General features: G+C 34.2%; 1 long non-coding RNA gene across 1 annotated transcript; it reads right to left on the bottom strand.

Moving 5' to 3' along the window:
- Positions 1–27,664, bottom strand: LOC309612173. The gene is made up of 2 exons (XR_014235027.1): positions 19,552–27,664; positions 1–18,982 (listed from the first exon to the last, which is right to left on the bottom strand). It is a non-coding gene; the product is annotated as an uncharacterized lncRNA (long non-coding RNA).

Genomic DNA, 27,664 nt, shown 5'->3' with positions numbered 1-27,664 from the left:
TTTTCAGCAGGTAGTATTGTTCAGTGCTTACAAACTCAGCCTCTGATGTGAGAAATAAGATGCTGAATTTTGGCTCACCACTTACTAGGAACTTTCAGCAACTTAATCTCTCTAAGACTGTTTCCTTATCTCTAAATCAGGGCTTATATTAATAATGCCTATACCAAAGAGTTGCCTTAGAATGAAATGAGAAAATGGATGTAAAATGATTAGCAAGGTGCCTATCACATAGCAAGCAGTCAAGAAAAGTGAGCTGTTATTATTATGCCTTTACTTACCTTATATAAAATAGGTATTGCATATGAAAAGACCCTTGGAAACTATAAAGCATTATGTATAATTAAGGGTTATTAAACCTCTACCACGCAAGTCATAGCTTCATGATTAATAATGAGAGCTAGTCTCTGTCATTGTGCCAAGGACTAATATAATTATGTATTAATAATCTTCATAACAGCCTTAACATTAAGCTTCATTTTCTCCTTTCTATGTATGAGAGATTTGAAAATCAAAGGGGTAAATGATTTGTCCAACTCAAATACCTCGCACATAATGGAACCAAGCGTCAAATTTATAGTGTTCTGAATTCAAAGTTTGCAGTTCCTTCCTTGTACTACATTAGGTGTCTAAAAGAAAATGGTGATAATAATGGCAATTAATTGCATTTGTTATCCTCTAAAATCTCTTTCAATGCCAACGTTTAAAGATACTTTAATTGGTGAATTTCTCATGCCTTCTATTCTCACTTAATCTCAGAAATTTTTCCACAAAGGGAAATTGTATCTCACTGGCTTTGTGAAATTTTATGCATTCTAATTTGTAATGTCCATGTTCTTAATTTCAAAATTGCTGCAAATTTTATGGCTCATAATAAGACACTAAACTGCACACTGGCAAAATACCAAAAATAATGAAACTTGGGTATTCATGCGTCTCTATTTTCAACACAGACACTTGACATAGTTTGTTGATAAAATAGCAAATAAGAATTTTAAAAGTACTCATAAGAAAACAGCACTTTCTTAGTGTTATGTTTCCCCTTTGTTTTTAAGAGAAAGTCAACTGTGGAAGAAGAGATAATAAATTAAATATACCTATTTTTTAAAGGCAGGCAGAGATAAGAAAGTAAGAAAGAACAAACTTTGTGTGCATTGTTTAGAAGTCAGGCTTACTAAAAGTCACTGAAAGAGTCGTGTATTAGTGTATTACCATTTCACGGACACAATTTATATCTACCTATCGTCTATCTCACAACAACTCAGTGAGCTGGGTGGTGATGGTGGTTTTTTTTTTTTTTTTAAAGAACATAAGATGAAAAAAGGGTAATAATATTTTTCTGCGGCACAAAAATGAGTAAGGGGTTAAGAGAACAAGTTCTCTCTCTTTCTCTCTCTCTCTGTTCATGGGCCATATTCTGGAAGAAAAATCTTTATTCTGTAAATTAGAACTATTTCTATAGATATAATGACAGGGAGAATGGGCCAATCTAGACTTTTAGGTATTTGTATATCAACGTATGAACTACTTATTTGAAATAGTCCTTGAAAACTCTTAAACTAACTCTACTTAGTTCCTTAAATCTCTCTAAAATTTATGTTTCATCTGCTCTTTAATTTCAGGTATGTAGTGCAGTAAGACATGACACTGGAGGGAAAATTCACTAATGATTAACAAAAATTATATGTATGTTTGGTGTGATGTTAACTGTTAATTACTCTTCACTAGATGCTAGGGAATTGGTGAAAGTCTTACCTAGGAGTAGCAGTCATGTTTCTCTCTCTGGATTTTCATTTGAAAACAATCTTTTGTTGTCCTAGTTCTGGGTCTATACTACTTGCTCTGTGCTTTTATATAATATTTGGACCAAAGCTGGTCTTTCATTTCTTGCTAAAAACGTTACTTTCTTAAATTAAGCAAGTTTTGTAGTCTCTGAAACTATCAGTCCATGTCTACAAATTAAATTTCAGGCTTGTACTTTAGTCCAGTAATTATACTGCGAGTTCCTGCTTTTTTTTTTTTTTTTTTTTTCTTCCAGGCCGCACTGTGGGGCACGTGGTTTGCGGGAACTTAATTACACAACCAGGAATGGAACCCTTGCCCCCTGCATTGGGAGTGCAGAGTCTTAACCACTGGGCTGCCAGGGAAGTCCCCATGTTTTTCTTTCAGATCCTGCTTTTTACCAGCTGTCTCCACTGAAATCTGCAACTTTTGCATTCAGCCACATTCAGCTCTTCATTCATGACTAAGGCAAGCAATATGTGAGGAGTAGTATATTCCACAATGGCTGGATCCCAAATTAATGCTGTTTCCACAAGACTGGAAATGTGTCCACCTTGCCTTTTTCCTCTACTGTGCATTGCCCTTTTGGCAAGATTGATTGGACTTCTCTCTTGGTGTATAATCATTGCTTTCTTGGGATGCTTTTTCTCATATTAGGACTGACACGCCGTTGCTGGCCTAGATTTGTCCCTACAACCTAGAAAGGCATGTGCCTATCTTTTATAGTCCCCGTTATCATCTGCACTTTTGTTGCCAAGAGGTTCTTCGCCCAGATCACCATGAAATTAATCTGTGAACCTGAATATCTGTTGCTCTCTATTTCTGCAACCTCACACTTCCTCATAAATCCCATGGAATAAAGCATTTATTTTTCAATGTCAGTTTAGGTCATGATTACCAAACATTCTGGGCAAAGGTTTTAGGTTTCTGATTCTCACATTGATACTAATCCCCAATGCATGTAGAAGTCCACATTTGAATTCTCCTTCTCTTCATTCTAACTCCCGACATAGGCTCCAACTTTGGTAATTTGAGCTAAGCTGGATAAAACGTTTGAAAATCCCTCAAGTCATGCTAGTACCAGGTCAGATCTAGTAGTTGAGCAGAATAATCTGCTCTGCCCTTTTTTCCTGTACTCGCCAAGACCCATCCCAGTTTTCCAATCCTTACCACTCCATTAGTGAAAAGATGGATAGATAGTGACAAATAGACGACAGACCTAGTTAGACAAACAAAATTGTTTTGTGTTCCATATGCCAGTTTAGAAAACATTAATACATAAATTAAGGTTTTCTTTCTTTGCCATTTGTAACTCTCTTCCAAGAAGTCATCACTTCATGATGTAAACCCAATTGATGTTCTTTATCATTTCATTTTGACTTTGAAGCATAACAAAGGTTCTTCTCTCTGGGGAGGGAATAACTGTTAGAACTTTGAAATTCACCTGGAGAAATTCAAACCAAATTATTAAGAATACAGCCAAAAAAACAAAAAATCTTGTTTTCAAGGAACTTAAGATCTATTGTAGTAGACAGATAGTAGACAGTGAAAGTATGACTTTCCACTAATGTCAAGTATACTTCAAATTTTTCTGAACTTTATTTCATGCATCCTTAAATTGATGTATGTTATATTGTCCTTATCACTCAGGGGTCCAGGATGGATGTGACAACTGCCCTGAAAAAGAAAGATCCCCCCAAATTAGTGTCCCAGTAAATGGAACTTTCTAGGGTAAAGTCTTTATCTAAAATAGCTAGAGAAACAAGAAAATTTTAAAAGAAAATGCAAGCTGAGTCCCTAGAGATAAATGAGTCAAACAGTGGAAAATAAGAACAGTTTCTAAAAATCCAAGTTATAAGTACCTGAACAATGAGAGGCAATAAAAACATTCTGAAGAAAGGAAAGATTGGAACAACCTGGGAAATGCATGTGAAAGTTAAAATAAGAAGAAAGAGCTGAAGAAATTTATCTCCATAATAGCCGGAGTGCCCAAATATGCTTTAACTGGCCATTAGTTTCTAACCAGTTTGAAGTTCAAGCTACAGGTCAAAATTGTGTTTCTATTTTCTCCACACACATCTGTCTTACATTTGTCAAGACAGTTAATACATGTCTGTCCTATTCATGCCCAGTATACTAGAGGTGATGTCTGATGGTTTAGAATCAGTGTGTTTCTCATGTATTGAATGTTTAGGAGGCTCAGGATTTAAATTTAAAGGTAGATAATCTAATATGACTCCCATACTATAAATCTCTATCGTGCAACTTGTAGATGAATATAGAAAGAAAATAAAAAATGGAAACGTCTCCAATCTTTAAATCACAGAATACCAGAGTAAGAAAGGAACTAAAAACACAAATTCAGCCCTTTAAAAATAAAGAATCTTGGATACATGATTCTGGTGGACTTTTGGTTATCCATCTTCCATTTGACTGTCTCAAGGAGCAGAGGTAGCTTATCATTCCTTATAATAATATATCAACACTTGCTTTCTACAATATCTCTCCCATGTGAGATATATGGGATGACACAGCACATGGTATTTTCTTATGCATATGACAGCCATTCAGAGATTTGGGAGTGTATCTAACACCTCCCCTGAGTCAACAACACACCCAGATATGCCAGTTTTTTCTATAATTCTATCTATAGGTGGGCTTCTCAATCCCTTCACCATCCTAGGCATTCCCTGGTAGTTTTTCAGTGTCTCTGTTTTTGTAGTGTTTCACCACTCATTCGTATCTAAGATTTAATCACCAAGACTGATACTGAAGATCGTGCACATTTTTTTCATGTGTTTGTTTTGATAGTGTAAGGAAACATGGAAACATTTGTTCTTGGGAGATAATGTCAGAAGTAGATCTATATGCTTTTCTGCAAATAGACTCAACTTTATAATCTAACTCATTTATTACACTGGAGCATAGGGAGGTACAAAAATAAAATTCTAATAGCTGTTGAAAAAGTGATTCTGCTTCAAAGCAGAGATAATTTGCTTTAGCTCTAGCATAAAATATGAGAGGGAACTACTATAGACTTAAGTGAATCAGATCACAAACTGAATTATGCTTTATACCTATTAGGACTCTATGCATATTTTACTGAGATGTAATAGCAGAGTCTATGCCCTAAGAGGGCAGTGAAATGAGAGAAATGTGAGTTGCAAAGTCAGGTAAGACTGAACTTGAATCTCTACAGCTGAACTGTTTGGCTGTGTAAATTCAGCCAGGTTAATTAATCTTTCTGAATTTTACATATGTAAAACAGAAAAATTGTACTAGCCCAATAGGATTGAAATGTATAAACAGGGTCAATACTTAAATGTGTCACACACAAAAAATGGCATTTGGTAGTGTGCTACTGTATCTGATATAATTACTACAATGCTGAGTTTTTTATTTGTTTACATGTGTTTGATATGTCTTTGACCATTCATATATGAGTATATACAGACAGTTATACATGGTGCCAGCATACACATATAGATGTAATAAAAGTTTAAAAATAAAAATTTTGTATATAACTTCCAAAAGGTGGTTAATAAACCTTTGCTTTAGAAATGAATTTGAAATATATTAATTAACCACTAATTTCAATTTAAAATTAACTTGAAAGCAGCATAACCATATTAGGGAACTGAATTATACAAGTAATGAAATTATTCAGTTATAAGGTAAGTCGATGCTATTCAATAAAGGTATACAATGTATTCAGTATGGTAAATGAGGAAGTGAGAAAAAATATGGCACAATGTAATAAACACATTATAAGGCTTAGAAGTAAATTTCCTTGATCAAAGGAGGATTTCCTGCTTTTAAGAGCTGATCACAATTTTGAATAGTTTTACATTAAGGGAGAAATTACTTCATCAACCAGATTAGTGGAATTGAGCCTAGAGATTAATGGGGTGACAAATGTTTCAGTCAGAGTTCTTTCATGTGAATTATATTCCCAATTCAGTCACTTAATTCAACATAATCTTGGGCAAGTAACTCAACTGTGATGTTCCTTAATTTCCTCAGCTATTTTATGAAGATGAATTTATTAGCACAACACTTTGCTTAAAATTAAAGAATATAATATTATTGCAACAGTTCTGAATAAAGTTTCTTATTGTTTTGTGACCATAAATCCCACATGCACGTGTTCCTTGCCACACTTTTTTTTGCTTTAAACCAGCTCACAACTCAAGTGTGCCCAAAGAGACACCAACTAGGCAATCAAGTACTGAAAAGTTATTGTCTTGAAGTCATCATACATATATACATGTATAGTTATTTCACTCTTGAAAAAAATAATTTCTGAATTATAAGGGGATCTAAGTAATGTACAATGGTGAGCAGGAGGTAGGTGGAGAGATAAGGAAATGATGTTAGTTCTTTTACTTTTTTAACCATACCCAGATAACCAAGCAATTTTCTTGGTTGAACACCTGCTATAAAGAGAACAATTAGGCCAAAATATGGATGAGGCCAGACAAAGATTGCCCATTGCTAGGTTAGATTTACATCCTGATTTTTTTAACTAAGAATCTAGAAAGGCAGCTTAAATTGCATGGCTATAGAGAATAGAAACATATTCGGTTTGTCCCAGTTTTGCTTCCCAAGGTACCTCAGAATCCCTAATGGAAATGCACAGCTGGTATTAATACATGATCTTGCTGATTCTAACATGCTTAATTTTTGCTGTGCTACAGTCCTGTTATGCCTTAGTTTATATTGTCATTCAGGAAGGATTTATACAAGCTAACTTGCACTTATTTTTTTCTATTTAAGGAAATATCTACAAATAGCCAAGCTCAACATCAGCAAAATCATATCCTTAGACTGAGTAAAAAGCAATCACTAACCTGATATACCTGAATCTAACTGGTTATTGATTGTTTCCTGTAATACTGGCTTCTGCTACCCTGTTCCTAATATACTGACAAGACAGCCTGGGAACATTTGATAAAGCCAGTCAAAAAGGTAACCTTAAACTAAAACTCTATGCTGATTTCAGTAGATGCAGCTAAAAGAAAATAGTCATACGATTAAATAAAAACACTGGAACAATGATATGCCAGGTAAAAAAACAGTAACTTTGAGTGGCAATATTCATATCATAAAAATATAGGGTAAAAATACAAAATAGCATGAACTGGGCTGATTACTACTATGTTGACAATATAGCTATACACAATTGATATTTGAGCAATACTGCTGAGCTTTCATTTTCTAATAATCTAGGATAAGGTAAGGAGAAATGTCACAAAACCCAGCTAATCTTGGAAATTTTAACATGCCCCTCTTAGTTGTTGACATTTCAAGGAGAAAATAACCCATATATTTTTTTAAAAATGGAGAGACCCTTACTCTTACGAAAATCACAAATATCTTCACATCAAGAAAAAAGAAACTGCAAGCAAAGTAAAGAGAATATAAAGGATGAAAAATTGGTCAGGAAATCAGATGCCAGATTTTAACAATACACACAGAGATTTTAGAGAAAAACTTTGTGTTCCAAGAATTTTACGCCCTGACAAGTTGTCATTCATTTGTGTGAAGGCAACAAAAAGACATTCTCTGCTTTCTATGGGCTTAATTTTCCTATTGTCTGCTTTTTGTGCGATAGACTGAACACATGCTGGATTTGCCCATTTCTTACCAAAAATCAGGAAAATGACAGAAAAGTCATTTTAAATGTAAGCTAATGAATGCTTAGCAGCTATCAAATACATGAAAGAGAATTCATACACATCACTTCATGTGCTTAAAATACAACTTTCTTGGTTTTCTTTAACTGTCTTTGTCTTCCTGTATAGCCCTATCCTCTCTAGGGTAGTTAGGAATTTGGATTTGCAAGCCACTTGCCCAAGTCTGCATCCAAGTTCTGCCATTTCCTGATGTTATGAATTGGAAAATTTCCCTGTGCTTGTTTTCTCATTTGTAGAACAAGGATAACTATAGTTCCCTACCTCCTGTGCTACTTTTTGGGATGAATAAGTTATAGTACGGCTAAAATATTTAGTCATTTCTGATTTATAAGAAGTGCTATATAAGTGTTAGCTACTATTTCTTTTTACATTGGAGGCCAAATATTGTTAAAATTTCCAGTAAAATATAAAGAAAGCCTTTCTGTTTTAAACCATTGTCTTTGGGGCAATTATATAGTCACTTCAAAGATAACATTTCCTATTAAAAGTATTCTATCACCTTGGAGTTTAATGTCAAAAATGATTTTTTCAGGAACACAGACATGTTTTCTTTTTTAGAAGGCTCTTAATTATTGAATATATCTATATCTATATCTATATATCTATATATATATCTATATCTCCAAGTAATCTATTTCTCTTCCTGTTTGGGTAGCTTGTGTCTCTCAAATAAATGATCCATTTCAACTATACTATAATATTTATGGGTATAGTTTTATTCATACTATTCCTTTATTAACTTTACTATCCTTTTTGGCTCATTTATTATCTTTATAATCCATGGAATCAGTAGTAATTTTCAGTCTTTCATTTCTGATAGTGGTCATTTGTGTCTTTTTTTTTTTTCTTGGTTAGCCTAGCTGGAGATTTATCACTTTCACTGATCTTTTTAATAAAACCAGATTTTGGTTCCTTTTTTTATTACTTTCCTGTTAAACCATTTAGATATTATAAAAATATATTTTATTTCTAAATTTGTACATGGCTATTTTTTAAAATCCATTTTGTTATTTTCAATAGCTTTCTTGCATTCTCATTTTATTTTCATATTTTATTTCTTTAAATATTTGAATAATTATTTAATCAGTTTTTGATTATTCTAAACTCAAATGTCCTTTGCTTACCTAAATCTATCAGTCATTTGTTTTTTATTTTGTTTTGATTTGTTTTTATTTCTCTAAAAGTACCTTGCCTGTTTAAATATGTTATTCAATATAAATTTAAATATAAGATTTTTCTTTTTCTTTCTCTCTTTCATATGTCAAAAACATTGGAGTGTAAATTGGCTATAACTGGTAAATGGAGGTCACAACTCAGACATTTTACTCTTTTCCAGTGTCTCTGAATTAATCTGGGACTAATTTATTGCTGTCTGAAGGCTCAGTTTCCAGATGATAGTGCTGATAATAGGCATTTGTTTTCAGTTTGACCCCCTGATTTCATGTTTGCTTACTCTTCATTCCAGTTTCAACTAATAATTATTTTTGTCCCTGGAGATCTTCTTTATTTCTTGAAACCTTCAAAAAAAGGTATAGAAAAATATTTGTGTAGGGTGCCTCAGAAAATCTTTTTTTCCATACTTTCATAAGTAAAATCTCTGTTTAAAAAAATATAAACTTCAGAAAGTAAAGCTAAAAATTATTTTGTTAGAATGAGGAACTAAACAAATAGGGCACAATAGAACAGACGTAAAAATTTATAAAGATGGCATGCTTACTAGATCCATGTCATATGTATTTTGTTATCTATACACAGCAAGTTGCAAAAATATGGATGATTGATAGTTTTTATTATAATTACATGTCACACACTAGGTATGACATAAAACTGGAATCTTCTTAGTTAAACATGAATATTATTTTATTGCTACTATAACTCAAAATGGGACTTGAGCTCGGAATTTCTCTTTATTAATGTTGTTCTTACAATTTCCCTTTTTTTCCCATTTTTGAGGATAAGATCATTCAAACTAGAAGCCAAAAATATTTTTAAGATCAGATCATTTTTATTTGGCCTAACACCACAAAGAATTTGTCAATAATATACACACACAGATTATTTAAATATGTACATTTTGTTGAAGGATGACTGCATTTTTTTAGGATAGAGAGACCATGTCCGTTTCCTTGAATGCTATACACCTATTACAGTGACCTGCACATAAAAGGATCATAAAATTATTTTAACAAAGAAACAAATGCCATTGCATGGTTCATTGATCTAGAAATTCGGTACAATGCAATGTCATAGTCTCTCATTTATTCTGTTGTGTTTTTTTTTAACTCGTTTAAAGTGGTTGAAGACAGTGGCAAAAATATCAAAGTGGAGATTTTCTGCAGAGTCAAATTTTTATATTACAAGAGATTACACAAAATAAAAACATCATTTCAAATTATTAAAAGACTGAGAAAGTTTATATGATAGAGAATTCCAAATAATAAATAATCTTATGTCAGTTAAGAAATTGGTATCATTTGCATTCTGTATAATATCAAAATTATCTATAAAGAAAAATGAGAAGACTTTCAATAACAGTAATTTTTCCAATTCCAAATTAAATTATGGAATTTATAGTTTAAATAAATATAATTATATGTTTGAAACACTTTTTAAATATCTTTTTATGAAAAAATCTAGATCTGAAAATATTTGTTTGAGATATTTATACTGAAGATATGGTAGAAGAAAAAGAAGAAATATTATTTTATCAAAATCTGGTTGCTACTACCAAAGCTGATCCTGACTTTGAAATTGTGTCCTAATCTTTTTCAAATAAATGACCTGACATGGAGGAAAAGGATGATTGGGCTGTAGAGAGATGATTCCTCCATAATTCTGGAATTATAATCATATTTTCAGTAGGGAAGCATTTTGTTTGTAGGATGTATGGTATCCTTTCATAAAAAACAAATTGCTGCTCAGTGCTTCATAAAACATATGTTTAATTATGAAAATAAATAGGACAGTGCTTTTTGATCCATATTTCCTGGAACAGAATAATATGCTGATACGTAAGTACCACTCTCTGGAATGTGATATATATAAAATAATCAGATGTTTCTAAAATTCCATTACATTGGTTTCCTCTTCTTAATGTTTACTTTCATTATTTATTTATTTATTTTTTGGCTGCATTAGGTCTTTGTTGCTGCACGTGGGCTTTCTTTAGTTGCGTCAAACAGGGGCTACTCTTCGCTGTGGTGCGCGGGCTTTTCACTGCAGTGGCTTATCTTGTTGCAGAGCACGGGGTCTAGGTGTGCGGGCTTCAGTAGTTGTGGCATGTGGGCTCAGGAGTTGTGGCACTCAGGCTCTAGAATGCAGGCTCAGTAGTTGTGGTGCAAGGGCTTAGTTGCTCCGCAGCATGTGGGATCTTCCCAGACCAGGGCTCGAACCCGTGTCCCCTGCATTGGCAGGTGGATTCTTAACCACTGCGCCACCAGGGAAGCCCTACTTTCATTTTTTAATTTGAATTTTTAAACACCGTTTGTATCTTTCTTTTTAAAGAGAGAAATCACAGTAAGATTGAGAAAGTCTAAATTGGTTAGGTTGGCACTAAATATCCATGGTTTTATGTGTCATCATGATATTTTGGAGCTAACAGTGAACTATGCACCAAGAGCTTAGTGGGTTCCTTTAAGATGTTCATTACTTCTTTGTTCACTTTGTTTCATTGCATCACTCCTTGAGCTGCTGTTTCACTTCAGTAGCAGCAGAAGAATGTACTACACAGATTGATCTCCAGGATCTCTTTTAGCTCTAATGGTCTATGACTCTGCTTTGAAATTAAACTTTTCCCATCCAACAATTTATATTATGCAGAGAAAGACAGATTTTAGGTTTGTTTGAATACTATATTTATATTAATTAATATTGTGGGTGAGAATTTTACAAATAATGCAGTAATACAAAAGCAATTATTCATTACCTAATTTAAATTTATGAAACTGCTCAAAAATTTTCTAAGATAACACATTTTTGTAGATTTTTATAATATTATATAGTAACTAAGCATCTTTATTATGACTTCTGTGGTCCAGAAATGCCATATTAGATAAATCTAACTGTCTACTCATCAAATATACTTTGTCTGAGAGGAATTAAGGGGCAATTTGGGGGATAATCAGATAGATACATTTTTAATTCCTTTTAACTTTATTATTAAGTATATAAGGATTGGTCAAGTATTTTGATTAAGTATATAAGGATTGGTCAAGTATTGGTCAAGTATTTTATATACTGTGTGGGTCAAATATTTTATATTATATCTTTATATTAAAGAACCTGGCTCTTTATTCAAAGCCAGCAAGAGAATCTCTCTCTACCTGCTATGAAAGAGTCTTATACACTTAATGTAATCATGGAAGTGACTCCATCATATTAATAGAACCTGCCTACCCTTGAGGAGAGGGGATTACTTAGGGCATGTATACCAGAGGGTGGGAATCTTGGAGATTCTTTTAGAATTTTGTCTACCCGATTACAAAATGGAAGAGATGACAAATAATGAAAGGAAATGTATGCTATAAACTTGATATTTCTGAAGAAAATAGTAGAACAAATAATAAGAACAAATAAGAATTTCTGACTTTAAGATGGCAAAGAACTTTGGATTTTTTCCCCTACCCTCAATAACTGCAGAAAACAACAAGAATAAGACACAGGAAAGAGATGGCTGAAGCTTCAGTCTCTAATTTATGAATGGAGAACACTGATGAGGATAGAGGACAATCAATCTCAAATGTCTGCACACACTAGCAAGAAGCAAGCTTGTAAACGCTGCAGAATCAACAAAGCTTAGCAATGAGGCACTAGCATTACTGTAGTTGGTGATGGTTGGAGTGAAACTGCACCTAAGGAGCAGAAAGTTGTTCCATTTCCCACCGATGTCCCCAGAAGTCAAGTGCCTATTCTTTGCAGAATCATGACTAGGATTAGATATTTATTTTCTGGTGGAATTTAATAAGGGAAGTGTCAGGCTTGGGGACACAATTCACAGAGCACAGGAGTAAGTTGCTAGACTGCAAAACAGAAGGATGTACCCTGTACTGATATTAATTGTAATCTACTCTCATGAGTTCCATGTGCTGGTGGTCAATATTATACCTCCATGCTAAAGCTGGCAGTGCCAGAATACTAACATTTATGGTTACTCAGTTTTAAAGCCACCTGATAACTTCTCCAGCCACAGAGCAATCCACCATCAAACATGTAACTTCCCACACATACCACCTCCAGTAAGTACTGTAGTTCCCCTCTCTTAAATATGAATAGATAGAACATTGGGGTGCATGCACACTTTCAGACCATGTTTTTCTCCGAATACATGCCCAGGAGTGAAACTGCAGGATCACATGGTAGCTCTATTTTTGGGTTTTTAAAGAACCTCCATACCGTTCTCCATAGTGGCTATACCAATTTATATTTCCACCAACACTGTAAGAGGGTTCCCTTCTCTCAACACCCTCTCCAGCATTTATTGTTTGTGGAGTTTTTGATGATAGCCATTTTGACTGGTGTGAGGTGATATCTCATTGTAGTTCTGATTTGCATTTCTCTAATAATTAGTGATGTTGAACATCTTTTCATGTGCCTCTTGGGCATCTGTATGTCTTCTTTGGGGAAATGTCTATTTCGGTTTTCCGCCCATTTTTTGATTGGGTTGTTTGTTTTGATGATATTAAACCGCATGAGCTGTTTGTAAATTTTGGCGACTAATCCTTTGTCGGTCACATCATTTGCGAATATTTTCTCCCATTCAGTGGGCTGTATTTTCGTTTTGCTTATTGTTTCCTTTACTGTGCAAAAGCTTTTGAGTTTAATTAGGTCCTATTTGTTTATTTTTGTTTTTATTTCCATTACTCTGGGAGACAGATCGAAAAAGATATTGCTGCAATTTACGTCAGAGAGTGTTCTGCCTAAATGTTCATCAACAAAGGAATGGATAAAGAAGATGTGGTACATATATACAATGGAATATTACTCCTCCATTAAAAAGAATGAAATAATGCCATTTGCAGCAACATGGATAGACCTAGAGATTGTCATACTGAGAGAAGTAAGTCAGACAGAGAAAGAGAAATATCATATGATATCACTTATATGCGGAATCTAAAAAGAAATGATACAAATGAACTTATTTACAAAAGAGAAACAGACTCACAGACTCAGCGAACGAATTTATGGTTACCAGCAGGGAAGGGTGGTGGGCAGGGATAGTTAGGGAGTTTGGGATTGACATGTACACACTGTTATATTTTAAATGGATAACCAACAAGGACTTACTGTATAGCACAGGGAACTCTGCTCAGTATTATATAACAACCTAAATGGGAAAAGAATTTGAAAAAGAATAGACACATGTGTATGTATAACTGAAAAAAAAAAGATAAATAAAGCCTAACCCATGCCCTCAAAAATATGAATAGATAGACAAGATTTGACAATAACCTTAATAATTATATAAATTCATAATAAAAGATGAAACATAAGGAACAGAAGAAAACTGTGTATCATTTTTTGAAATTAATAATACAATTGCTAAAATAAAATATTCTGTAAGAAGAGCTGGAAGTCTAGCATATTCTTAGAAGAAACTGCCAAAATTGATAAAAATGAATGCCTCTGAAGTGGAGAACTCTCCACAGTAATGCTCAATGCCAAAAGGCAATGAAGCAATGACTACAAAGTTCTGACAGAAAGAAATGTGACCCTAGAATTCTTAAGCCAGTCATGTGTTCTTGCAAATGTAATGGGTTAAAACACCCATGAGCTTTACTTTAAAATCTTATTGAATGATGAGAACTAGTCAAGCCAGACAGATATTAAAATAAGGGATCAAAGAATGTGAAGATTTAGCAAAATGAATGATACTGAAAACTACTCTATAAGCATGGAAATAAAATAGAACAAAATTTGTGTAAATTATGATTAAGGGGAGAATGACTTTTTAAAGCATTGGCAACATAACCTTAATAATATACCAAAAATATCCATCCATTTGAAAAACAGAGGGAAAAATTTTATGTATTCTATTAAATAAGGATTTGAAGAGACACTACTTAAAATTGAATCCTAGAAAAAAAATTCCAAACTCTTACCTTATTTTATCACCTTCTTATTTATGTTGTTTTTGTTTTTAATTTAGATATTTGTTTTAGTATTTAAATCTCTCATGATGAAATACTTAAGTAAAGTTTATTTATCCTATGATATTATCTATTTATTTTTTTAACATCTTTTCTGGAGTATAATTGCTTTATAATATTGTGTTAGTCTCTGCTGTATAACAAAGTGAATCAGCTATAAGTATACATATATCTCCATATATCCTCTCTCTTGTGTCTTCCTCCCACCCTCCCTATCCCACCCCTCTAGGTGGTCACAAAGCACCGAGCTGATCTCCCTGTGCTATGTGGCTTCTTCCTACTAGCTATCTGTTTTACATTTAGCAATGTATATATGTCCATGCCACTCTCTCACTTTGTCCCAGCTTACCCTTCCCACTCCCCGTTTCCTTGAGTCCATTTTCTACGTTTGCATCTTTATTCTTGTCCTGTCCCTATGTTCTTCAGAACCAGTTTTTTTTTTTTCTTTTTTAGATTCCATCTATATGTGTTAGCATACAGTATTTGTTTTTCTCTTTCTGACTTACTTCATTCTGTATGACAGGCTCTAGGTCCATCCACCTCACTACAAATAACTCAGTTTCGTTTCTTTTTATGGCTGAGCAATATTCCATTGTATATATGTGCCCCATCTTCTTTATCCATTCATCTGTTGATGGACACTTAGGTTGATTCCATGTCCTGGTTATTGTAAATAGTGCTGCAATGAACATTGTGGTACATGACTCTTTTTGAATTATGGTTTTCTCAGGGTATATGCCCAGTAGTAGGATTGCTGGGTTGTATGGTAGTTCTATTTTAAGTTTTTTAAGGAACCTCCATACTGTTCTCCATAGTGCTGTATCAATTTACATTCCTATCAACATTGTAAGAGGGTTCCCTTTTCTCCACACCCTCTCCAGCATTTATTATTTGTAGATTTTTTGATTATGGCCATTCTGACAGGTGTGAGGTGATACCTCATTGTACTTTTGATTTGCATTTCTCTAATGGTTAGTGATGTTGAGCATCCTTTCATATGCTTGTTGGCAATCTGTATATCTTCTTTGGAGAAATATCAATTTAGGTCTTCTGCCCATTTTTGGATTGGGCTTTTTGTTTTTTGATATTGAGCTGCATGAGCTGCTTGTATATTTTGGAGATTAATCCTTTGTCAGTTGCTTCATTTGCAAATATTTTCTCCCGTTCTGAGCTATGTCTTTTCATCTTGTTTATGTTTTCCTTTGCTGTGCAAAAGCTTTTAAGTTTCATTAGGTCCCATTTGTTTATTTTTGTTTTTATTTCCCTTTCTCTAAGAGGTGGGTCAAAAAGGATCTTGCTGTGATTTATGTCATACAGTGTTCTGCCTAAGTTTTCCTCTAAGAGTTTTATAGTGTCTGGCCTTACATTTAGGTCTTTAATCCATTTTGAGTTTATATTTGTGTATGGTGTTAGGGAGTGTTCTAATTTCATTCTTTTACATGTAACTGTCAAGTTTTCCCAGCACCACTTATTGAAGAGGCTGTCTTTTCTCCATTGTATATTCTTGCCTTCTTTATCAAAGATAAGGTGACCATATACAAGTGGGTTTACCTCTGGCTGTCTATCCTGTTCCCTTGATCTATATATCTGTTTTTGTGCCAGTACCATACTCTCTTGATTACTGTAGCTTTGTCATATAGTCTGAAGTCAGGGAACCTGCTTCCTCCAGCTCTGTTTTTCTTTCTTAAGATTGCTTTGCCTATTCGGGGTCTTTTGTATTTCCATACAAATTGTGAAATTTTTGTTCTAGTTCTGTGAAAAATGCCATTGGTAGTTTGATAGGGATTGCATTGAATCTGTAGATTGCTTTGGGTAGTCATTTTCTCAATGTTAATTTTTCCAATCCAAGAACATGGTATATCTCTCCATCTATTTGTATCATCTTTAATTTCTTTCATCAGTGTCTTAGAGTTTTCTGCATACAGATCTTTAGTCTCCTTAGGTAGATTTATTCCTAGGTATTTTATTCTTTGTGTTGCAATGGTAAATGGGAGTGTTCCCTTAATTTCTTTACAGATTTTTCATCATTAGTGTATAGGAATGCAAGAGATTTTGGTGTATTATTTTTGTATCTTGCTACTTTACCAAATTCATTGATTAGCTATAGTAGTTTTCTGGTAGCATCTTTCGGATTATAGTATCATGTCATCTGCAAGCAGTGACAGTTTTACTTCTTCTTTTCCAATTTGGATTCCTTTTACTTCTTTTTCTTCTCTGATTGCTGTGGCTAAATCTTCCAAAACTATGTTGAATAATAGTGGTGAGAGTGGGCAACCTTGTCTTGTTCCTGATCTTAGTGGAAATGGTTTCAGTTTTTCACCATTGAGAACGATGTTGGCTGTGGGTTTGTCATATATGGCCTTTATTATGTTGAGGTAAGTTCCCTCTATGCCTACTTTCTGGAGAGTTTTTATGATAAATGGGTGTTGAATTTTGTCAAATCTTTTTCTGCATCTATTGAGATGATCATATGGTTTTTCTCCTTCAATTTGTTAATATGGTTTATCACATTGATTGATTTGTGTATATTAAAGAATCCTTGCATTCCTGGGATAAACCTCACTTAATCATGGTGTATGATCCTTTTAATGTGCTGTTGGATTCTGTTTGCTAGTATTTTGTTGAGGATTTTTGCATCTATGTTCATCAGTGATATTGGCCTGTAGTTTTCTTTTTTTGTGACATCTTTGTCTGGTTTTGGTATCAGCGTAATGGTGGCCTCGTAGAATGAGTTTGGGGGTGTTCCTCCCTCTGCTATATTTAAGAGGAGTTTGAGAAGGATAGGGGTTAGCTCTTCTCTAAATGTTTGATAGAATTCGCCTGTGAATCCATCTGGTCCTGGACTTTTGTTTGTTGGAAGATTTTTAATCACAGTTTCAATTTCAGTGCTTGTGATTGGTCTGTTTATATTTTCTATTCTTCCTGGTTAAGTCTTGGAAAGTTGTTCTTTTCTAAGAATTTGTCCATTTCTTCCAACTTGTCAATTATTGGCATATAGTTGCTTGTAGTAATCTCTCATGATCCTTTGTATTTCTGCAGGGTCAGTTGTTACTTCTCCTTTTTCATTTCTAATTCTGTTGATTTGAGTCTTCCTTTTTTTCTTGATGAGTCTGGCTAATGGTTTATCAATTTTGTTTATCAATTTTATCTTCTCAAAGAACCAGCTTTTAGTTTTATTGATCTTTGCTATCGTTTTCTTCATTTCTTTTTCATTTATTTCTTATCTGATCTTTATGATTTCTTTCCTTCTGATAACTTTGGGGTTTTTGTTTTTCTTTCTCTAATTGCTTTAGGTGTAAGGTTAGATATTTTATTTGAGGTGTTTCTTGTTTCTTGAGGTAGGATTGTATTGTTATAAACTTCCCTCTTAGAACTGCTTTTGGTGCATCCCATAGGTTTTGGGTCATTGTGTTTTCATTGTCATTTGTTTCTAGGTAGTTTTTGATTTCCTCTTTGATTCCTTCAGTGATCGCTTGGTTATTTACTAGTGTATTGTTTAGCCTCCATGTCTTTGTATTTTTTACACATTTTTTTCCTGTAATTGATATCTAGTCTTATAGCATTGTGGTTGGAAAAGATACTTGATATGATTTCAAATTTCTTAAATTTATCAAGGCTTGATTTTTGACCCAAGATATGATCTGTCCTGGAGAATGTTTCATGAGCACTTGAGAAGAAAGTGTATTCTGTTGTTTTGGTTTGAATGTCCTATAGATATCAATTAAGTCCATTGGTCTAATGTGTCAGTTAAAGCTTGTGTTTCCTTATTTATTTTCATTTTGGATAATCTGTCCATTGGTGAAATTGGGGTGTTAAAGTCCCCTAGTATTACTGTTCTACTGATTTCCCCTTTTATGGCTGTTAGTATTTGCCTTATGTATTGAGGTGCTCCTATGTTGGGTGCATAAATAGTTACAATTGTTATATCTTCTTCTTGGATTGATCCCTTAATATTATGTAGTGTTCTTTTTGTCTCTTGTAATAGTCTTTATTTTAAAGTCAATTTTGTCTGATATGAGAATTGCTACTCCAACTTTCTTTTGATTTCCATTTGCATGGAATATCTTTTTCCATCCCTTCACTTTCAGTCTGTATGTGTCCCTAGGTCTGAAGCACCCAGCATAATATTTTTTATTGTTCACAGTATGACTTCATGAATTGGTAAAAACATGAATTAAAACTGTGTGAGGGAAGTTTTCTGTGTAGGCCCCAGAACCTTACCTACAAAATGTGACACCCACCAAGTACTATAAAAGAATGTGTTTCTATATGGTTTTAGCTTTTCCAAAAATGTTTAATGGCTTAAAATTGACATCTAGAGAACCAAGTGCAGAACATACTTTATCATATTTTTTAAATGATCTCTCTTAAGTGCCGCAGACCGGCTGCAGAAAGCTAGAAGTTCCTGGCGGTGAGGGGTAAGGAACTGAAAAGCACCAGTATGGGGTCAGAAGGGCCAAGACAACTGATGGTTGCAAGGCTAGTTTATTCAAAGAGCATGAATGTATATATAGGTTTAGTACGGAACGAATACCAGACAACAAATCAGCAAACCTTGTATTTCCACATAATTCTGTCGCCATTATCTATGCGCCACTATCTATGCGCCATTATCTATGCGCCACTATCTATGCATCACTATCTATGCACCACTATCTATGCACCACTATCTATGCATCACTATCTATGCGTCAGCATGCCTTATGGGCCATTCTTTGGAGATACAGACTTCCCCCTCAGGGCAGCACGTCCTTCTTCTGGGGAACAACCAGGGGCTCTTAGATCCAGAGCAGGCACCTGGAACGAAACTGGCCGCAAGCCATTTTCCTTTTTTACGCTCAATACCGCAGCGTCAGGAGTGCATACCAAGAAAGAGACAAGCAGTTCTCCGCAAAGCAGAAAGCTGAATAAGCTTACAGCTTGGGGGCCACCACACTTAAGTCTCTTATTTCTTGGAATTTCTGAATTCTAGCTTGATGGACATTATTTTTATATTATTTTTTTCTCTTGATGTCAAACTTCTGGAAGTTTCCAGGCAGATGTGTGATACTACTATGGATTGAATGTTTGTATCCTCCCCAAATTCACATGCTGAAATCCTAATGGTCAGAGGTGGTGGTATTTGGAGGTGGGGTCTTTTCGGGGTGATTAGTCACAAGGGCAAAGCCCTCATTAAAGGGATTAGTGCTCTTACAAATGAGGCCCCAGAACTCCCCAACTCATTCCTCCATGTGAGGATGCAATGAGACGTCTAGGATCAGGAAGAAGACCCTCACCTAACTATGCTGGTACCCTGATCTTAGACTTCCAGACTCTGGAATTCGAGAAATAAATTTCTATTATTTATAAGCTACCCAGTCTGGGGTGTTTTGTTATACAGTCCAAAGGGACTAAGACAAGTACCTTCATTTTCAACAAATAATTAGAAAGTAGAGTAGTGGTCATATTGATACAAATATCTTAGGCAATAGTGTCTGATTATTATTAGGCGATGTCCAATTATATGGCCTTGTGAGATATTAACATGCTGATACATCTCCACTTAGAGATATTCAACCAAATGAATTTTCATAAATATAAACAAAGATACTCACAAATGAAAAATGTTAAATCTGTCTGCCAGTCACTCACAAATATAACAGTGAGCATTATTACTCTGGATTGAAAGCAATAGGATTTAAAAGCTTTGCAAATTTTAACCTGTTGACGGGTATTGTTTTTGTTACCATTGTGATGGTTCTAATTTTTTCATGGAATTGCCTCAATGGATAAAGGAGTTAATGGGTCATTTCAAACACAATACTTTTTTTAATCTCTAGTTATCTTTTTAAAATATGTTTGTGTTTTATTCTATAGAATATTAATGATAATTTTAACATAAATCTTAATTTTTTAAAGTCATAAAATTGTTGCTTTATGAAGATCAAGTTGATGCATACAGTTTCTGCCTATGCCAACCAGCACACTTCCCCTCTGGGGATACACAGATTTGTTTATTAAGAAACAGAGGTCAGAAAAATGATGACTGTGGCAGAGAAAATTCAGACGTGGCATGCTTAGAATAATCAGAAGCTATAGTGCCACACAACCTCTCCTGGGGTTAAGGGATTAAATAGCAAGAAATTTGCAATGCAGAAAATGGCAGATGAAGATTCAGTGCCCAAATTCTGAACCTCGGCCAAATACCTTGGTGTGAAAAGTTAAGATCCTACTGTACAGCACAGGAAACTATATTCAATATCCTGAGATAAACCATAATGGAAAAGAATATAAAAAAGAATGTATATATGTGTATAACTGAGTCACTCTGCTGTACAGCAGAAATTAACACAACATTGTAAATCAACTAAACTTCAATTGAAAAATAAATTTAAAAAATTAAAAAAAATAAAGATGTGCAATTGAATAAAAAAGAGTTTGAAAGACTGGAGTAAGATATCCTAGATATCAAGTGAGAGCAGGAGATAAGCCTGCAGGAGCCACACACAGAACACAGGAAAACAGTCTCACCCAGCACAGAATCATCCCCTCAGCCACCCTGGGTAACAATTCTTGTGGAATTGAAATATGATAACAGAATGTGCGTAGTAAACCCCATGTATCTCTCTTCCAGAGTGTGGATTTGGTCATTGCCAACAAATCCTTTTGTTGTTTTAATGAAATTCTATGTCAGAGAGACCCTGCTGTTCTTTAATAAATAACTCAGGTTTATGAAGTCTACCTGAGTGGTACCCACAGTAGGCAAATGAGAAAAGTAGTACAATTCAGAAAACCATATTAACTGGGGCTTAACTCTGACTGAGTGTTACACATACCTTATTATTGCAAGATATTTTTCCTTTGAATGACTTTCTTTTTTCTTTTTTGTTAAAGAAAGAATGGATCTGTATGTGGTCAATTCACTTCTCAACAATTCTTCCTCTAGTGACAGCCTGAAGTGATTTCACATTAGGGAAAATGAGTTTTGCTGCTCTTCATAAATTGTTAATGAGCTTTTTTGAACAATTGTAGCCCTAACCTGATTCACAAAAGAACCTTCTCAGATTTGCCATTAACATGTTTATAACAATAAAGGGAGAGAAAACTGCCAAGTAAGTTGATGCCACTTGCTGAGAACTATTTTCCTCCCTTCATTTTAGCCCATTAGATTATTTCTCACCATGACACTGCCAAGTAACCTGGTTCAGTTTGACAGTTAAGGTTTCAGATGTCTCTACCAGTAGCCTGTCTCACTTTGCAAAGGGAGGAAAGCTTCAATGCTGTGTGGCAAGAAGGATGTCAGGAGAACAAGATTTTATTTTGAGCTCTGCCACTCACCAGCTTGTGTGATGCTGGGCGATTTTTCGTATGTTCTAGACTAGTTTCTAAAGTGCCAAATGTGTAAAATGGACCTGTTTCCAAAGAGCTTAAAGATCTCCAAAGTCCCTTTCCTTATTAAGATACAATGATGCTAATACATGCATAACTTCTGAAACTCTATCCATTAATTTTTTTGCAGGGATTTCTCCCTGGGCAGTTTCATGTTGCTTACTTCCATTCCCCCTCAAACAAGTCAACAACTCATGAGATGCTGCATTTAAATTGGAATGGACTAAGAAGACATACAGATGGCCAAAAGGCACTTGAAAAGATGTTCAATATCACTAATTATTAGAGAAATGCAAATAAAAACTACCATGAGTATCACCTCACACCAGTCAAAATGGCTATCATCAAAAAATCTACAAACAATAAATGCTGGAGAAGGTATGGAGAGAAGGGAATTCTCCCACACTGTTGGTGGGAATGTAAATTGGTACAGCCACTATGGAGAACAGTAACGAGGTTCCTTAAAAAACTAAAAATAGAGCTACCACATAATCCTGCAATCCCACTCCTGGGTTTATATCCAGAGAAAAACATGGTCTGAAAGGATTCATGCATCCCAATGTTCATTGCAGCACTGTTTACAATAGCCAAGACATGGAAGCAACCTAAATGTCCATCGACAGAGGAATGGGTAAAGAAGATGTGGTACATATACACAATGGAATATTACTCAGCCATTAAAAAGAATGAAATAATGCCATTTGCAAGAACATGGGTGGGCCTAGAGACTGTCATACTGAGTGAAGTAAGTCAGACAGGGAAAGAGAAACATCATATGATATCACTTATATGTGGAATCTAAAAAGAAATGACACAAATGAACTTATTTACAAAAGAGAAACAGACTCACAGACTTAGAGAATGAACTTTTGGTTACCGGGGGAAGGGTCGGGGGAAAGGAAGTGTGGGAGTTTGAGATTGACCTGTACACACTTCTCTATTTAAAATGGATAACCAACAAGGACCTACTGCATAGCACAGGGAACTCTGCTCAGTATTCTATAATAACCTAAATGGGAAAAGAATTTGAAAAAGAATTGATACATGTATATGTATAACTGAATCACTTTACTGTACACCTGAAACTATCACAACATTGTTAATCAACTATACTCCAATATAAAATAAAAAGTTAAAAAAAAATTGGAATGGGCTGAGACAAACTTGAGAAAAATATCAACAGTTCCTTCTTTATCTCACCTCACTTTTCACTTTATCATCTAGACAAATAAAGAAGCCAACTGGTACTTTCACCACTCTCCCTGGGAATTTCCTTAGTCATATTCATAAGCTTCTTAGGTGCACTTTCCATCTTCCACATGACGGTGGTGGGCAGTTTCACTAATCTTTCTGTCAGTACATATTAAGGTCCTTTTTCTCTAGCTGCTACTAACAGTCTCCTCCAAGTTCTTTAGGTCCATACCTCTTTCTTGATCCTAAAGTCAGTGCTTTATATTTTGAGTTTTTGTTACTGCAGCACCCCTCTTCCAGGTACCAATTTCTGTTTTTTATCTTCTTCCACATAGCAAACTACCCCCAAAACTTTGTACTTTAAAATAGCAATCACTTTCTTTCTCCTGATTTCACACAGGACAAGAAACTTGTCGGTTCTCACGTCAATGGCTGTGAGGGCTGGGAAGTCTGTAATGGCTTGGCTAGCCCTGTGCTTAGAGCCTCAGCTAGGAAAGTTCTAGTGGTTGAGGGTTGGCTAGAAGAGCTAGGTTGGAGTCATGTCTGGATTTTCAGTTCTGCTCTATGTAATCTCAAGGCCTCACCCTCTCCACATGGGCTCCAGATTTTCTTTTCATGTGGTCTTATCTAGAATTCTGACATGAGAATTTAGGATTCCTAAGGGTTCAGAAGTGGAAGATTTAAGGAGGTATAACTTCTTAAAGTTTAGTCAAGGATTGACACAGTAATATTTTTGTTGTGTCAATTCTTAAAGCATCTTACTTCAGGCTGCTCTAACAAAACCATTGGCGGGTATCTTAGAAATTAAAAAAAATATATATTTCTCAAGGTGCTAGAGGCTAGAAGTCTGAGATCAGGGTCCCAACATGATCAGGTTCTAGTGAGCAAGGTTTTCTGGATTGCAGAGCCTCTTTCTTATTGTATCCACACATGGCAGCAGGAGAGAAATAACTCTCTAGGGTCTCTTTTATAAAGGTACTTATTCCTTTCATGAAGGCTCCACCCTCATGACTTATTTACATTCCAAAGGCCCCACCTGCTAACACCATCACATTGGGGGTTAGGATTTCAACACATGAATTTGGAGGGGACACAAACATCCATTCCATAATAGCAAGTCATAAGCCAAGCTTTGACTTGAATTCAAAATGTGAGGGTTACAAAATGTCATGAATACCAAAACAAGATTCATTCAGTACCCCCAATTCAACTGACTTCTAAAGTGACAGAGAAAATTAACAAAGACAAATGATGTTTATTTTGAAGATTAGGAAAATTGGATTTAAAATCATAGAGTTGATCATTGTTTTGAATCAGAGGGCAGCAATGGAGATAGAAAAAAACTGGATAGTTCTGCAAGGTCAATAAGAAATAAAGTTGATAGGGTTTGGCAATTGTCTGGATGTTAGAATGAGGAGCTGAGGAAGTGAGGAGGTGAGAGCATATACAAAAAGCTAATAGTCACGTCAATAGGATACAAATAAAGATATAAAAATAGAAAGTAAATTAGCTCCACTATCACAAGTAGCACTTAATTATCCCCTACATATGGCCCTGGCAGGAAGTGGAGGTCCACATAAAGCAGGTCACACATTGCACTTCAAAAGTTCACATACTACAAAATAGGCACATCTGTGGATGTACATCAAGGAGAAAACAAGGTGGGACAACCCAGTATGAATTACTTGCCATTGAACTATAGTTTACTGACAGAGATAAGAGGACTACAGCAAAGGAAAGGTATTCAATAAGGGGTGAGTGCCAACTCTACCAGCAGCCATGTAGTTTCACTCCCTCACCAAGACTGGGGAGGGAAAAGGAGTGGGAGTCTCATAGTGACTTGGGCTGAAGTCTTCCTGATTGGTGGACCCTCAGAATTTAATGGTGTGTACCTGGAATAGCCTACTCCAAATATCTTACAGTCTTAAGATTTTGGAGAGCTTTATATTTGTAAGATGTTAGGACTGACAGGGAGCTTTACCTGATTTAACAGATGGATATAAAAAGGGATAGAGAAAAGGAGAGAAAGAGAGACCACTTTGGCTCAGTAGTGATGCACTTTAAAATGTGAGAACCACTCATTTATTAAAAGACATAGGAGTCATACCAATCATTTTTTCTTTCTGTGTAGACCTTGTTGGATTTTGATTTGAACAAATAAATTACAAAAAATAGTACCTAAACAATGACTGGATGGATTATTTGATGATGCTAAGGAATCACTTTTTGTTTAGCAGTAAAATAATCCTGTTATACTTAATAAAAGCATTCATAGCTTTTAGATATACACCAAACATTTATAGATGAAATCATATTTGCATGGGATTTAATTCAAAATAATATAGGCAATGTGGTGTCAACATGGTGAGAGTATACATAAAAAACAAGATTAATCATGACTTGATAATCATTGTAGTTGGGTTTTGGCTATATAAATTCTTTTTTTAACGTTTGAAATTTTTCATAAGAAAAAGTAAACTTCTACAAAAATAAAAAAATTATTTCAATATTAGGAATAAAAAAATGGATCACCAACATAGATCTTACAAATATTAAAAGTATAATAAGACTATTATGAATATCTTTAAGACAAAAAATTTGACATTTGGGATAAAATATACATATTTCTTGAAAAGAAAAACTTATCCAAACTGACTCAAGAAAAAGAAAACCTAGATAGTCCTATGTAAAACAATGAATTCATTAATACCCTAAACACAAAGCACATTTTAGGCACACATGATATATGCAATTAATTATCTTAAATGTTTATAAAAGAAATACCACAGTATTAAAAAACTCTTTTAGCAAATGAAATATATGAAATAAAATATAAGAAATAAAATATATGAAATAATAATATATAAGTAACAATACATCATAGCCAATTGGATTTTATTCTAGGAATTCAAGGGTGGTTTAACATTTTTAAATCAATATAATTTATCATGTATTAACAAAAAATGACAACGTCTTTTGATATATTCAGAAAAAAGTATTTGATAAAAATTAACAACCCACAATAAAATCTTCACAGTAGTATAGAAGGTGAGAATTTATATAATATGACAAAGAATATTAAATAAAAACATACTGTAAATGTTACATTTAAGTTAATTATTAAAAGTATTTCTTTTGAGATGACAAATGTCATTAAGTATCCTTGTTCTCACAATTTCTATTCACTACTTTAGAAGGCATCCTAGCCAGTATAATAGTAGAACAAAAATATAAAGAGCATAAAGTTGAAGAGAAAGAAATAAAACTCTCATTATTCATAGATCATCCGATTACATACACAATATAAAAAAAATCCAAAAGTGTCCCCTGGCAAACTCTAGGAATTAATAAATTTAGCATATATACCAGCTAACTCCAACAGAAACCTACAAAAAGACTGAAACATGTACATTATAAAATAGAATATCCAAATGCAAAGGTACTGACCTTCACTGTAAATGCAATTACATGTTTAATCATAACCAGATTATGAAACTTTTATATACCGGAAGATGGCTAAAATGAAAACACAAAAATGTCAGGTGTTTATGAAAATGTAGAACAATTGACACTCTCAGAAGTACTGCTGAATTTCCACATGCAAAACAATAAAGTTAAATCATATTTTAAAAATTACAATGAATATAAGACTTAAATATAAGAGCTAAAACTAGAAAACTCTTAAAAGAAAACATACAGATAAATTTTCAAGACCTTAGATTTTGCAAGGAATTCTTATGTGACACCAAAAGCATGAGCAACAAAATAATAAGTAAAGTGGTCTTCAACAAAGTTAAAAAAAATAAACTTTTATGAATCAAAGGAGATTGATAAGAAAGGGAAAAGACAACCTATAGGATGGAAGGAAATATTTCCAAATCATATATCTGATAAAAGTATATCCAGAATATACAAAGAACTATAATTCAACAACAAAAGAGCATCCCAATTGAAAATTGAGCCATGTGCTTGAATTGACAGCCCTCAGTAATTCCACTTCTATGTATATACTCAAAATAATTTTGAAACAGGGACTCAAAAGGTACTTGTATGTAAATATTCACAGTGTCATTATTCATAAGTCAAAAGGTTGAAAAAACTCAAGTGCTTATCAATAGAAGAATGTATCAACAAAATGTGATGTATGATACAATGAAATATTATTTAGTTCATGAAAAAGAATGAAGTTCTAATGAATGCTACAATATGGATGAAACTTTAAAATGTTATGCTAAGTGCTATAAGCCAAACATGATTGGAAAATATGGTAAGATTCCACTTATATAAAATATGCCTTGCAGGACATTTGATAATGTCCCAAACTACCATAAGATATTTGGTCCACACCAAAAAGTCCCTGATATTTGGTCCTGTCTAAAACATCCATGAATAGCCAAGACATGGAAGCAACCTAGATGTCCATCGACAGATGAATGGATAAAGATGTGGTATGTATGTATGTATGTATGTATGTATGCATACACA

The sequence above is a fragment of the Balaenoptera borealis genome (assembly GCF_965194805.1).
Source record: "Balaenoptera borealis genome assembly, chromosome: 15".
Lineage (NCBI taxonomy): Eukaryota > Metazoa > Chordata > Mammalia > Artiodactyla > Balaenopteridae > Balaenoptera > Balaenoptera borealis.
Note: the sequence above shows the minus strand (reverse complement) of the source record. Positions and strands in the feature narration are given on the sequence as shown.